This window comes from Calonectris borealis, chromosome 3 (assembly GCF_964195595.1).
Source record: "Calonectris borealis chromosome 3, bCalBor7.hap1.2, whole genome shotgun sequence".
NCBI lineage: Eukaryota > Metazoa > Chordata > Aves > Procellariiformes > Procellariidae > Calonectris > Calonectris borealis.
Genome location: NC_134314.1, coordinates 70253539 through 70268844, shown reverse-complemented (window position 1 = coordinate 70268844; position 15306 = coordinate 70253539).

The window sequence follows — 15306 nt, the reverse complement described above, 5'->3', positions numbered from 1 at the left end:
GCCAAGTACACATTTCCCATGCAACTAACTACTCCAGCTCTCCTACTTGCTTGTCAGAAAAGCTCGCTGTGCTGGTGCTTGCTGATGCTTGCAACAGAATTTCATCATCCTTACTTGAGTGTCACAAAAAGGTGGAGGCTAAGCAACCTTTCCTTTTCTGGCAGATGCTGGGAATTGCCTCTGGGGATGAATCTGAGTGTGGCAGAAATAAGTAGGTTCTTTCTCAAGGCTCAAGTTTTTGCTCTCATCTCTGCTCCCAAGGCTCTACCCAGCATCAGTGCAATTCCTCCCTAAATACCTAGTTTTCCACACTCTTTGAATGTTTCAGAACCAGGATGACCTAAACCTAAATATTTTTCCTGTGTATATCACAAACCTGGGCAACATTTACACTAATTATTTGAACATGAATATGAGAATTGCTCTAGGTCAATGTCTTAAAGAGATGATGAATTTAGGGGTTGTTTCCAATGGGGGGCTTTTCTTTTACCAAATACTTCATGAAACATCTTGTTTCAAACAAAAGCATTGAAGGAAGCCCATATATTTCTATAAACTTGTCCTGTTTACTGTCTATTGTACGAGGGTGGATTCTGTGACCAAAGGCACAGAGACTTGGAGGATTCAAGACAAACCCATGTCCAGGTCCCAACCTAGAAATGGGTCAGCTCCAAGCCCTAAGGAAACAGGCACACCCTGTGCGATCCAATTGACTGCAGCACAACTCCAGGGCTTGACATCTGCGTTCAGGCTTCTCTCCCCAAAATCCATTTGCTTTAGAAGGTGGGATATTGGGGAGGAGGGAGAGGAGCTGTAAGAAACAAATGACTAACTGCAAGAGGCAGCAATTGGACTCAGCATGTTCTGCTAATATACACCTGATAAAAAAGCATTTTTTCTCCTCACTGCAAGCAACCAGTTTTATTAACATTGAAGGATAATGTGGAATGACTGTGGGGGAAAAAATGTTTAAAATAATAAAAAGAAACCCTGCAGGTGAGCAAGATTGATTTTAATAAAAGCAACAGAAGAAATATATCTCTGGGACATTTTCGCCCCCGCTCCTCTTTGGAGGGTAAGATATGCCAAGTCTGGTGTTGTCAGTCTTACCAGCAGGAGGCCAGTGACAGGTTGAGCAGCGTGGCTGACAGGACTGAAGTCAAATCTCCAGGAGAAGTAGTGCAGTGCAGAGTGGCCAATATTACAGATTATGTGGGGGAGAAGGGATGCACCAGGGTTATTCAGATATCATTACACACAGCAAAAATAAACCCTAAAACAACAACAACCCACAAACAAATCAGAATGACAGCTCTGCAGAAAAACAGCAAGAACTGAACTCCATCAGATTCAAATCATACCGAATTACAAAGAAAAATACCAGGAGCAACAGACATGCATTACCTCTCGCACTCCTTGAAGGGGGCAGACAGAGTTGCAAAGGGCTTGTATTCTTGTAAAAATACAAGTCTTGGTGCCTTAAGATTACACCCAGGCTGAAAGTGATGGATGCAGTCCAACATGATACCTTCATGGAATTGCATTCTGCAGTGACCACGTAGTTCCTGCTCAGTGTTTAACCATCCAAGACTTATCAGGTTACGGCAGTGTCACTCCCACAGTAATTACTCACTCAAGTAACAGCTACATGGATGTGTAGTATGTTAGATTTTCACAGTATGTGACATTTTTGCTGGTACGGTGAAAAATCAGCATTTGTGCTTAAAACTTTGAAGTTGTTTCCCTGCAACATGTTGTGCTAAGCTTTTTTTTTTTCTCCCACTTGTCTTCAGAAGCCATCTCCTCATGCCACTCACTCTTCAGGATGGCAGCAAACCGCCTGCTGAGCTATGAAGTCCTGATATTCAGCGGAATTCTTGTTTTAGTTTTTATCAGTGTTCTGCAGCAGCTTGTCTTATCTAACACACTTCTTGTTAGGAAAAGAGAACTTGAAGGCTTTCCCAACTTTGCATCTTGCAGGTTTGACTACCTTCTTAAGCTTTAATGGTCTTTTGGACTATTGCACATTGTCTGCACCAACCAGGTGCTTTATCACAATTGCTATCACACAAGAACAAATCTGGGAAGCTTCTGTCCTCAAAAGAGAGTAAGTGGGAAAAGGATTGTTTGATATTGCATCCTGTGAGCATCTTCTTTTTGAGAAATAAACATAAGTGTCAGCATGGATCCCCATTCCAGAGGACAGCTACATCGTATCTAATCAGTCTAGCATGTTGGCCATTGGGATAATGGGATCCCAATGGCACAGCTGGATGAAAAATGCTCAGTGTCAGTTTACTGACAAAAAAAGAAAAGAAAAGAGAAGAAAAGAAAAGAGAAGAAAAGAAAAGAAAAGAAAAGAAAAGAAAAGAAAAGAAAAGAAAAGAAAAGAAAAGAAAAGAAAAGAAAAGAAAAGAAAAGAAAAGAAAAGAAAAGAAAAGAAAAAAGAAAAGAAAAGAAAAGAAAAGAAAAGAAAAGAAAAGAAAAGAAAAGAAAAGAAAAGAAAAGAAAAGAAAAGAAAAGAAAAGAAAAGAAAAGAAAAGAAAAGAAAAGAAAAGAAAAGAAAAGAAAAAAGAGAAGAGAAGAAAAGAGAAGGGAAGGGAAGGGAAGAAAAAAGAAAAGAAAAGAAAAAAGAGAAGAGAAGAAAAGAGAAGGGAAGGGAAGGGAAGGGAAGGGAAGGGAAGGGAAGGGAAGGGAAGGGAAGGGAAGGGAAGGGAAGGGAAGGGAAGGGAAGGGAAGGGAAGGGAAGGGAAGGGAAGGGAAGGGAAGGGAAGGGAAGGGAAGGGAAGGGAAGGGAAGGGAAGGGAAGGGAAGGAAAGGAAAGGAAAGGAAAGGAAAGGAAAGGAAAGGAAAGGAAAGGAAAGGAAAGGAAAGGAAAGGAAAGGAAAGGAAAGGAAAGGAAAGGAAAGGAAAGGAAAGGAAAGGAAAGGAAAGGAAAGGAAAGGAAAGGAAAGGAAAGGAAAGGAAAGGAAAGGAAAGGAAAGGAAAGGAAAGGAAAGGAAAGGAAAGGAAAGGAAAGGAAAGGAAAGGAAAGGAAAGGAAAGGAAAGGAAAGGAAAGGAAAGGAAAGGAAAGGAGGGAGATAAATCCTATTTGCAAATGTTGATCACATTTGGTGATTCGTCTCAGCCAAGAAAAATGAAGGAGGATTTTTTTGGTAAGATTTCAAAACAAATCTGGATTTCTGTTCTGAAATAGGATTTTTCTTTGGCAAAATAGAGCTAAATAAAAAGACAATGAGAAAGGTCTGGACTCAAATAGCAAATGGGAACCCTTGGTGTCAGGCTGAATTAAATGTTTCAGTTCAACATCTCCTCCCTGCCTTCTCTCCCCCACCCTTTACTTTAAATGTCATAGATACAATGTTCTGTTTTATTTTAAAACATATTTCTCCAGTTCAATTGTATAAATAAATAAACAAATAAATAAGCTGTTATTCACAAAGTTCTGCTTAGGGAAGCTAGAGCTGGGTCTGATAGAATTATTTCAAATGTACACCAAAGATCATGGCTGAGCGCACCTCCAGGTAATCCAGGGGTGAATTTACCTGGGGAAGAGGAGGGAAGAAGAGAGGAAGAGGAAAGGGGGAAAGAGGTTGCATTTCCTGGCCTTGCCTTGCATGGGCGGCTGCCCAAGGCAGGTAACCCACTGCCCCGTGGTAAAGCGTGTTCACAGAGACAACTTCGTGAACTCCCGTGTGATGCACCTGTAAGATGCCAATAATGTTGGCTGTCTGGTGAGAGCAGCTTTCACACTGCTAGTTTATGGTTTTCCCTCTCAGCAGTAACTTTGAATTTATCAGAACAGGCTGTTCTACATATATGGCTGACATTGCAATTTATTGTATCCCACACATTATACCCAAGCATATGTCCCTATGTGAAATGCTGGTTTACTCATTCAGCATTCATGTGTGGATGATTTCTTGTGCCTAAAGTATTTAATCTAATGGGCACTTTTAGTATACACAACTACAGGCACTAAGATTAGGATTTAAAATACGAGACCAATATATTATATAAATGAAAATCTCTTTGGCACCTACAGATATAATATAGTATTTGGGCTTTCTGACCTTGAGTACAATTTCCATATACTCATAAAAAATTGATAGCGCTTCTCATTATCCATTCCCCTCTCCTCAGCCCGCCCGCCCTCCTCTCCCACATCACAGCCACCACCTCCGATTCCCCAGTCCTTTACATCAGCCTTATGGTCACCTCCAGAGGTCTCTGGGGGCAACTCTTCCAGCCTCTGCAAGGAGGCTGCTGTGCTCTGTAATCCTCAGGAGCCTATCGGGGAGCACACCTCTTCACTCTCAGTCAGGAAATCGACACACGCTTATTCCCAAACATGAGATGCAAAGAAAGCTTTCCACAGCGACATGTGTCTTAGTCGTCTGCAGCACAGCACTAGGTTTCTCAGAAACCTGCTTCTCCAAGACATCCATCAAGCAACAGCTCAGGTTCTAGCCATCCCGTTGTTCAGGCATCAGCACAATAGTTCATTCCCAGTATTTTGGGGGTTTTATTATTCCTGTTTTAAAAAAGGCTTATCCATTCTATGATTGAATTACTAAGAGAAAAAGCTTTAATGGGGAATAATGTGTATCTAATTATTAATGTACTATAGAACTTAGCTTTTATATTGCAATTTATATTGCAATTACCTTCTTTGTGATATAAAGCAGAACAATACAGAGGAAGAACTTCTTTATTAATGCCTAATAGCATGGTAATTTAAAATATTCTAGTTTCTTTAATAAGGTGCTGTATGAAATGTTACCTAATTTGACAAGATTAATTATACAATTAATTTGAGACTGCTCTCAATTAAATTAGTAAAAATTCTTAAGAATACAGGAACCTAACATGAAGTGAGATACCTATTAAACAGGATATTAATTAGACAGAGATGAAATAATGCGTGCTTTGTTAATATAATGGGCATTGAGGAGTTGGTAAAGATGTATTATTTCATTACTTTAATAAAATAAAGGTAGTCCAGGCACAAAACAATTTCAGAGAATCCTTCAGAAGACTGTGTAATAGAAGTCAGCAGTTCTGCTGCAAGGACTGAGGGGCCTGATTCCCACTTCAGGCCAGATTTATTCCAAGTCATTTGATCCTGTAGAACTACTCCAGTGTTATTGCAGGGTAAATTCAAGTACAGGCTCAATGGGGAAGTGGGAGCCGGAGATGGAGGTCAATCTTGGATTAGAAAATATGCTTCAGCTAAATTTGTGTAAAAAGATGGAAAAAATATGATGCACCACCACATCATATGTTCATAAAATGAGACAGGGTAGCATTCAGGATGCTGGTAGGAGGGAACAAGGCAAATGTCAGGATCACAACCATGGACTTCAGAGGGGAGGACTTTGTTCAGGGACCTACTTGGCAGCATCCCATGGGATATAGTCCCTGAGAGAAGAGGGATTCAGGAGAGCTGATTGATTTTCAAGGATCACCTCCTCCAAGATCTAGAATGGTCCATCCTGCCCTGCCAAGCAAACATGGTATCCTTGCATGGATGAACAAGGAGCTCCTGACAAAACTTCAACATAAAAAGGAAGTGTACAAGAGATGAAAAATGGAGGTCAGGCAACCCAGGAGGAATATAGACACTGTCCAAGTGTGCAGGGATGAGGTTAGGAAAGCCAAAGTCCACTGGGCGCTGAAACTGGCAAAGGACATGAAGGGCAAAAAGAAGAGCTGCTACAGGTACAATGGCTGCAAAAGGAAGACTAAGGAAAACGTGGGCCTGTTGCCGAATGGCAATGGGAACCTTTACAAAAAGCAATGGAGAAGACCAAAGTCACCATGACTTCTGCACCTCTATTTTTACTGGTAAGGCCAGCCTTCCATATCCCAGGCACTGGAGACCAGGAGGAAGGTCTGGAGCAAGGAAAACTTACTCTTTGTGAAGGACGTAGGGCATACACAAGTCCCTGGGAAGCACCCACAAGTGCTGAGGAAGCTGGCCAGTGTCATTCTGAGGCCAGTCTCAATTATCTTTGAAAGGTCATGGTGATCAGGGGAGTTTCCATCTTAAGCGAAAGGCAACAGGGGGTGCTAACTTTTCCAAAGGATGGACTACTTTTCTTCCCTCTGTTCTGAGATGGCACATACGGTATATCTCAGACATGTGGTTTCAAGAATTCTTGCTGAGTTGGAGATCCTGTGTGATCATCTGTTTCCATGGCACACATGTGTGAGCCCTGTTTATCATGTGATCTAGAAAGCAAAATCTTACACCAGCTGCAGCTTCTTCCCAATTTCCCGTATCAATTTTGACACTAAGCTCTTTTTGTCACATGAATAGTTGCAGTAAAAAATTCTCCTCCTATGGATTGGTCTTTTTTACTCAGACAGTGACAAGTTCCCCACAAAGATGGACTAGCTCCTTTTTCCTTCTGAAGCAAATCTTTTTAACTCCATAAGCACCTGTGAATTTTAAAGAAGAATCTGCTCTGAGTCATCTAAAGAGAAAGTTAAATAAATAGGTCCCCTCACAGCCTCCATTGTATTAATCACAACAAAGCTCTTGTGAGACAGAGAAGCTCTGTTAAACACTTCTTCCCTTCAGGGAAACTGTCTTCATATGACCTGCCTGAGGTCAGAGAAGAAATCTACAACTTTAGAACTCAGCCCTGCTGAGTGCTAGGCTATCACCCATCGCTAGAGAGTTCTTCCTCTACTATTGACCAGTTCATGTTTCCGTCATGTTCAGCTTTTAAGAACAATAAAGTTCCTGGCAAAATCATTTTAGAGCACTCTGTAGTACGAGTATAATCAAAATTTGTACCCATCAAGAGTGGGAACTCCTCTCAGCTAGCTTCAGACTTCCACAATATGGACATCAACATCCAAGCTAGTCGCCCTGTGATCCCTTTGTAGCTAAAGGAGAAAAGCAGACTCTGCTAGGTGTGAATAACCTGATGTAGTTTAGATATCTGTTTTAGGAGGTCATGTTTCATATTCTGGAAGTGTCTATATCTGTACAGAAAGGGAGCCTAGCATGACTAGCTCAGACGAATTTCATCCCAAGGATCTCAGATAAAACTTGTTAGTTCATTTCATCTGGGAAATAGAATACAGGATATCACTGATATGACCAATGAGAACAAAACCTCCAATTGCAAATGTCAAATATTTGGAAGTTATCCACAGAGTGAGCTTTAGTGAGATATTCTTCAAATAAACTGCAAGAGCAAATAAAATCAAAACAGGCATTCCAAGAACAGGAAGAATCTTAATTATTACATAGCTTCTTCCTGTGAACTCCTACCTTCTCTCTGTTTCAAACCCAGTCAGACAACATGAGTTTAGGTATTTGAATCCAACCAAAACAGTATTAGTTTGTAGTAATACTATTATTAGTACATTATGTATATTAGTACATCTTATTGTCATAGACTCTTCTCTGCTATGACAAGCTAGTCATCATTGCTTTGAAGATATTTTAAGGAATTGCTGTATATGTGCTGAACTGCTTGACTATATGAGTTAGACTTAGACTGCACCACACAATTAGACAAAGTTAAGAAGATTTGAAATTTCTCATTTGTAACAATGTGAGTTTAAAATGTCTTCTCTGAAGCATGCTTTTAATTAGCTGAAACATGCGAAGTTTTGTGATCTTAGAATGAAACATAACCAGCCTCTCTGCTCACTCGTCCAGACTGAGCCCTTGTGACACATGAGATGCATTCAAACTGTTGCATTCCAGTCTTAAAAGCAATGAGAATTTATTTTTGAAAATGCGTATTGTTCTGTTCCTTAGCAAAGCAGTTTTGCTGCTACATGATTTGCTGTAGTGGTTTGATAGATAGTCCATCATCACAGCTTCAGCCTTTCTAATATGACACCTAGCAAATACAGTAAAAATATGGGGAAGACAGCCATTTCTTTGCATAGCGTGCCAGTAATTCCCATTCCTATTAGTGTCTGCTGAGTGCCCAGATATAAATGTCAGCTGAGCACGGTGCTCCTAAGAAGTGTCTTCAAAACTGTAAAAGGTATTCTGCAAAGCTCCATCTCTTTGATCTGACTGCAAGAAACCTTGAGTAGATGATTGAAGAGAGCATGGCTAGAGGCAAGCATTCAAACCAATTGTTCTGCTATGTCAGAACAAGGGCAGAAGGGATGACGCATTTGAAGGGTCCATTTTGAAACTGAATATCTCAACATTTCAACAACAGAGGGTAAGAATCCAAGTTTTTTCTAGCTTTCTAAAGCAGTAATACCTATCCATGCCACCCCAAAAGAAAGCCGCAAAAGCATAGCCAAAGAAAGGACGCATTTATTAGACTCCACAACTGTCAGGGACCTGTGCTCCTTCATCATCTTTATCCTGTTCTGTAGGCCAAGGACTTTGCATGAAAACATATCATTTTGTGGTATTTTGACTTGAAATGGCAAATCTGTGGCTGTCACAAATCTGTTACGTGCCAATGACAGCCACAGGCTCTGCTTACTCTGCTCTTGTGTGAAATACTTAACTAGACCTTTCTAGTGGAGGTGTGGGGTGAAGCAGAAAGCAGAAAGCTGGTGGGCCCAGACCCACACCAGCAGAACAAGAGAACAACCAGAAGTTTGTTTGAATGTCGTCAGTCAGAGGCAGGGGTAGTTCTAAACTAAATGAGAACTTGCCAGCCATAACTGAGCCATGGGAATGGGGCATGTGCTTCAAAAGAGCCCATTTAAATGGCAGAGCTCTCCTCCTGGCACATCAGTGTCTTTCAGTTGTCGTGCAGTACCTTTGCCTCTCCATGCAAGCCCCACTTATTCACCTTCCTCCAGTTCAGTAAAGATCAAGTGGCCACAGGTCCACCCCAGAAGCTCATTCCTACTTTTCTGCAAGTTATCCCTAACCTTAAATTTGGCTCAAATAGCTGTCACTTCAGAGAAATGTGTGAAAAGAACCAGACTGTATCTCTGACTACAGTCTACGGAGTACAGCAAATACCACTGCAGAACTCATCTTCCTACTCTGACATGTGTAGTTAATGAAGTGCAGGCCAAAATCTTGCAGTAAGTTGCTTTATAAATATCCTGTACTACTTCATTTCGAAACAGAGATTTTGCTTGCAGGGAAAATTTTCACTTGGGAACGTGTTGCCAGTCAGCCTAGCAACATGCCCCTCCATCTGAAGCATGTGCTGGTCTCCAAAGGCAGTACTTTGGGACTGTCTGTCAAAACAGCAGCATCCCATTCAAGAAACAAAGAGTTAAAGTCATCTCGTGGCTTTTACAGAGTTATGTTCAATCTAGGACTTTTCTTTTAATGAAGCTTGCTAATCAAGGTTATCAAGTCTGGTAGTCAATAGCACTGAACCCTTTTATCAGCTCTTCTCGATAATTATAAATTATTCGCCATTAGACAGTATGCTAATTCTTAGACTCCTACAAAGAGCTTAATCAATTGAGTGCATTTTATTATTTTCTAGTCTAAACATCATGGACTCATCTAAAGTATCCAATAACACTAAATTATTTTAGATAGTTAAACTGATGTTAAACCAATCAGAAATTTTATTTGAATCTATTAGTCTTCCCGCATTATTTAGCCAGCACAATGAGAACAACAGAAACAAAATACACCCAAGAGGTGAAGTGCGAACTAAGGAATGAGGTTCTGAAGTTATTGTATAGAAAAATAAAAAAAAATATGTGATTAGCTTTCAGGAGGGAGAGGGCAGGAAAGGTGCAACAGGCAGATCTGTGCTATGCATTCTTCTTTGGGTCACGTTATTGCTAATTTGGACCTGCACAGGCATGTTCACCCTGAGGAACACTTCTGTTTCTGAGGTTGGCTTCCCCACATCAAGACCTTTCTAGTTATTGTCTTGCAGTTTCAGGAACAGATCCAACAAAGCTACCTAATACCTGTCCGAAGGCAGGCATTCAAATTCAGACCTCTGATCCTGAAAATGTTGTCCGACTTTCATCTAACTCTTGCCCTCTCCTCTCCTCTCCTCTCCTCTCCTCTCCTCTCCTCTCCTCTCCTCTCCTCTCCTCTCGTTCTATATCCTGCAAATGATCTAACAAACCCTTTCCTCTCAGAATATCTGTTACAAAAATAATCATTCGTCCAGGTAGCTGCCTCCTACCTAAGTATTTTCTTACAGATGTAGTAACCCCCGCTTTAAGTTACCTCTGTTTCGTATGGCTGGCACACAGCACCCACATAGCTCCTCACTGGAGCCCCACGTGCAAGCAGATGATAGGTGTTATTGTGAACCACAACTGAAAGCATTTTCCACAACCCTGGCTTTCCCATGAAACCCTGGCACCATGGTAAAAAAGCACCATGTTGAATTCCTTCTGGAATCCTTATTATCCTCCTGCCAAAAGCCTGCTCAGTCTTTAAAAAGAAAAAAAAAGAAACAACAAATGTCCATAGGTCCAAAAAAAGGATATTTGTTTAAATAGTGTGTAATAGCAGTGAGTAATAGCAGTGTGTAATACTTCACCTTTCCCTTTTCGCCTGCATTAGTGAAGCAGGAAGCATTTTGGCATAAGTAGGTGCGGCCTTAAAAAAAGAATCTCCCACACAGGAAGAGACTCATTCTGGGCGACCAGAGCCGGCTGCCCCTCTGGGAAAGCGTGCCCTTTAATTTAAGCTGAGGCTACTTTTAGCTGCTGTATGTGTAATTTAAAACTGCATTTGCTTTTAAGTGAGTTGCAACATGTGCTTTTAACTGGGTAATGGATCAGGCTACGGACTCTTCCACTGCTGAGATGTGGCTCTAAATAAAACTGAAAGAACTGCCCTATAGGGTCAGGCCAGAGGTTCGTTTAACTTAATATCCTGTCTCCAACACCTGCCAGTAACTGCTGCCTGGTGAAAGAATATAAAAGCCACAACAGAAGGGACTGAGTGATTCTCTCCTCTGTGGATTGTCCCACCTCCTGGCAATCAGCAGCTTAAAAGCACTGCTGAAATTAACTAGCAAAGTCGACTCCGACACATGCATTTCAGATCCAGAGACCTTTTCCAAAGTTGTTCCACCTATAACATTTGTCAAGTAGCAAACTAACTCCTCCATCCTCATTGCTGACTTGAGAGAAGGTGGAGTGAAAGTAAAATGGTGCTGATAATCCCATCATCCAACATTCAGCAGAGGCTGTCCTGAATAGAAGAAGATGGAAAGTGGTAAAAGAAGGCCAGCTAAATCTAAATGTTTAGGTAAGAAGGGAAAATACACATAATTCACTAGAAATACCTATAAAATATACAACAAGTGCTTCTATTATTGCCTGTTATTTGAATCTTTGTATTCTGTAGTTTTGTAGCAAAAAATCTTGTTCCAATCAATGCATTTGACCATCTTATTTCTTGCTATTTTGAATGCATGCGTACATGCTTACACCTTAAGAACTTTATATTAATTCTATTTGAATATGGACTGAAGTTGTTGAAGAACACTTTTTGCAATACTGACAAAGCAATAAACACAGATGGTCCCAGATTTGCTCAGAAATTCCCGCGTAAAGCTGTTTTGGTTTGCTTTCTCTGCTAGCGAAGTTTAAACAGCGCTGTAAGAATCAATCCTGCACACCCCTGTAACACCGCTGGCTGAACAATCCTTTTTGGCCACAGCTCCTTCAAAGGAGTTTCCACACTCTCTGCACTGACACGCAAAATGCAGCCAGCCAAAGGCTCCCTACGCAGACACTAATGCACCGTAGCATCGTCGTTCTTTTCATTTACTTACAGAATGCCAAGCTTGATACAGTACTAAACAAAACGGACGTGGTCCTGCCCCAAGGAGTTGCTATGCTTTCAGATCTACCAACTCCGGTGCCACAAAACAACTTAAGCCTCTATACCTCCCTTGAACTTTCTGTTTCTACTTCAGAAGGTGACAAGTTCATGCCGAAGGGTCTGTGCCAATATGAGACAGTATTACCCTACAGCTGTCTGTCACTGTCCTTTTGCTGGTGCAGGCTGGTTGAACGTTTCTCATCAAGTTCAGTGCAAAAGTCAGCTGTAAAACCCACCCTGGAAAGCTGGCCAGGCACAGGTAGTGAAGGTAAGAGATAGGCCTGAGATTTTATATGTTATTTAGCTCAAGTGGTTTCCACACAATGTGTGAAAAAACGTTGACATTAACCTGGGAGAAGATGTGCACTACCTTTCCAAGATCAACTTATTTTGAGTCTTAGACCGCTGTAATTTTCGGCAAATGGATTCCACACAGGTTACAAAAAAGAAACACTTCAAAAGTTAGTTGACTTTTAGGAGAGAACTGGGACTGTTTCTGGCTGCTAAGGAGTAATACAAATTAGAAGTAGGTCCTAAAGCTGGAGCAGATGTCTCCCAGATGTCAGCTGGAAAAGAGACATGTCCCCATGTCCCCTCCACATGGTGGGTGTGCACAAAAGAGCGGAGCTGGCGCAAACTCTCTGAGTGCCCCAACTTCTCCCTTTCTCTCTGTCTTTGAAATGCAGCACAGGGACTCAGAAATAATCTGCAGCATTGCTCTGGGAAAACGTGTGCTGTGGATGCCATGAAAGGGAAGTGTGAATCGAGGGCTGAGGGTGAGGAAGATGAAGTTCTCTTTCTATCCTCCATAAATCTGCACCTGCCAGAGGGGAATCGACCTGCAGACAGAGCGCAGGTGAAGGAGCAGGCAGGTTGCAAAACATATATCACAAAATGAATACATTGCATAGCACATAAGCTTCACCACTTAGAGCATGAACACTTCCACTTTCAAAGCAAGTAGTTAAACATATAAAGAATGATAGCTCTTCTTTGGCTATATTTTGGCTATAGAAAATTAAAAGTAATACCAGGTTTTGGTGTTTAGAAAGCAAAAATTAAGAGACAGACAACAGCTAAATATTAAAGTCTACGTTTTTCGGAATAAAAGGCTGCTATACAGCTGCTCATAATTCCTTTCCTAACAATAAGTTTTATTTCTTAGGTGCACATTCATTTGCCATGAATAAGAGTCAGACTGGGGAGCAGTTCTTTGGATGATGTTAGTGAAGACAGAGGAGTGAGTGCATTATAACTGGTCAGTAAGGTTTCATAAAAATGTTGCAGAAAACCCTTGAGGATGCGGGCCCCTAGCTTTAACGACCATCTTTACAGGCTGCTGATGAGTTTTCTGAAGCTGCAGGACATTATTTATGCAGGGCTATGCTGGATAGACGTAGAGCTGCAATGATGTTTTTGTTAATGCAGTAGGATGGGCAAAGCATAGTTTTTCCTCTCAGGAGTCAATTTCTTCACGGATACCAAGTACCAGGTGAAATATTATGGAGAATAATGACATTCCTACTAGTGATAACTCTGGAGATATTTTTTTCTAAATAATAAAGATAAAATCCTGTGGATTTGAAGGAAGATATTATTTTTGCCTTCATTTTTTTCTCGGAAGTCTTCTTAATAGCAGTGATACCTCGGACACTGGCTCCTCCCTTACTCACACAGAATAATGTGAACACCACTCTTTTCTGGCTATGGCAATCTATCCTGCTGTGCATTGAGAAGGGACACCCATCACTGAAATTAAGAAAACAGAGCTTATCCTCTACCACTGAGAAAAAAACCTGCCACTCTGCAACACAACACCACCTTGTCCTTTGTACAATTACAGACCTGGTTCAGTCTGGTTTTAACCCCCCCTATAGTGGTTTGCATTACCAATAAAATATGCACACATCTGTTATGCTTACCACCTCCTCACACCACTGGGAGCTGGATAGTCATTAATGTCCCTATCTCAGAGAGGGAGAAAAAACAATGAATGCAGAACATCAAATTGCATAACTCTTGGCTCTTCATCTCATGTTTATGCTAGTAAGCCATGACACTGCTTTTTACATACAATTGCAATTTTTCTTTTTTCTGGTTATTCATGATTTGGAGAAAGTTGCTTTAGGCAGTCAATAGCAATTATACTTGGTGAAAAGAACATACAATACAAATTAGAGCAATATAGATTTTCCCCCCTGTTACTTTAATGTTTAGTTACCCTGTTAGATTTAAACTGAGTACATAATGTTTAATAAATTGCTTTCACTAAAACCCATTAACTGACACTTAGAAATAGCATTTTAATCCAAAGGAGTGCAGCAAAACATTACTGCAATTAATAGGTACATTGGAGCAGTGAAAAATCCACTCTAAAACAAAGTGTATCCATGGTGGCAGGTTGTTTATATCCAATACTTAAAAGCATCTTGAAAACTGAGGGCAAGATCCTTAGCCAGCTCCAGTGAACGCCATGGAGTTACTCCCATTTACATTGAATTGGCCCTGTGATTTAAACCCATATTTCATTGGTGGTGGCTGGGCACAAGATGAGGAAGAGGTTTAGGGCAAAGGCTTTATGGAGCCGTATGCCAGCCGACCGAGGGGCAGGAGAAGCTGGGCCCTGGCTTGTGCTCATGATTACTCCTGCCCTTCCTCCTCCTCTTCCCTTCCACACCTCTTCCCAGCAAAGGCAGCATCTTCTTCCTGCAGCTTGTTTCTTCCCTTTCTGTCAGTTTGGGCAGCAGCAGGAATGTCCTCTGCAGAGGCTGGACGCTTGAATGAGAACTTTCTGATGCAGATGAGTCCTGGCAAGCAAGCTCCTCTGAGAGGAACCGTGTATCTCTTTGACTTCTTTCTTCATGGTAACTTCTCTCTGCCTGGTCATTGAAATTTTTTTTCACTTTTTTAAAGATGCAGTGAATCAAAATTCCTTTTCTTGCATGACTGTCATAAATCAACATTTCTCTAGTTTCACACAGAGCACAAGTATTCCTTTTGCCATAGCTGCACATGGCATTTTGTTTGCAGAGAGAGGCGTTAAAGGTTTCCAGCAAGCGTAGCTAAAGCTCATGTACTTGACCAGTAGTGTAGCTTTTTGTGATGTGTGCAGGGCTAAATGTGCTTCTCTCCTTCACCCCTGTCCTGAATGTGTCCTCAGGTGTCAGCCCTACTGCTTATGTTGCCCAACAGGACAAGCTTCTGTCCCACCACACTTACCTCCCCCACCTCACTTACCTCCCAGCACCCTTGTCCTGCTTTGGCACCCCCAGTTCCCTCTGCTACCCAAAACAGTCTCTTAAACTAGAGGTGGGCAACTCAGTGGCTGTCCAATACATTTGTCCTTCCCAGTTCCTGAGCTTTTGCCCTGTTTATGCAAAACACACTGCTTATTGGGCAAACCTCTTCAGATGTAGTGGTTTTACTCTTATCTTGTAGTAACCCTGAAATATTAAAAGGATCATAGCTTTTCTTGATCCATTTTTCCTTCTTCTTAGTTGTTTTGCTTTCTCTTCCTTTGGTTTAGTTGAATATA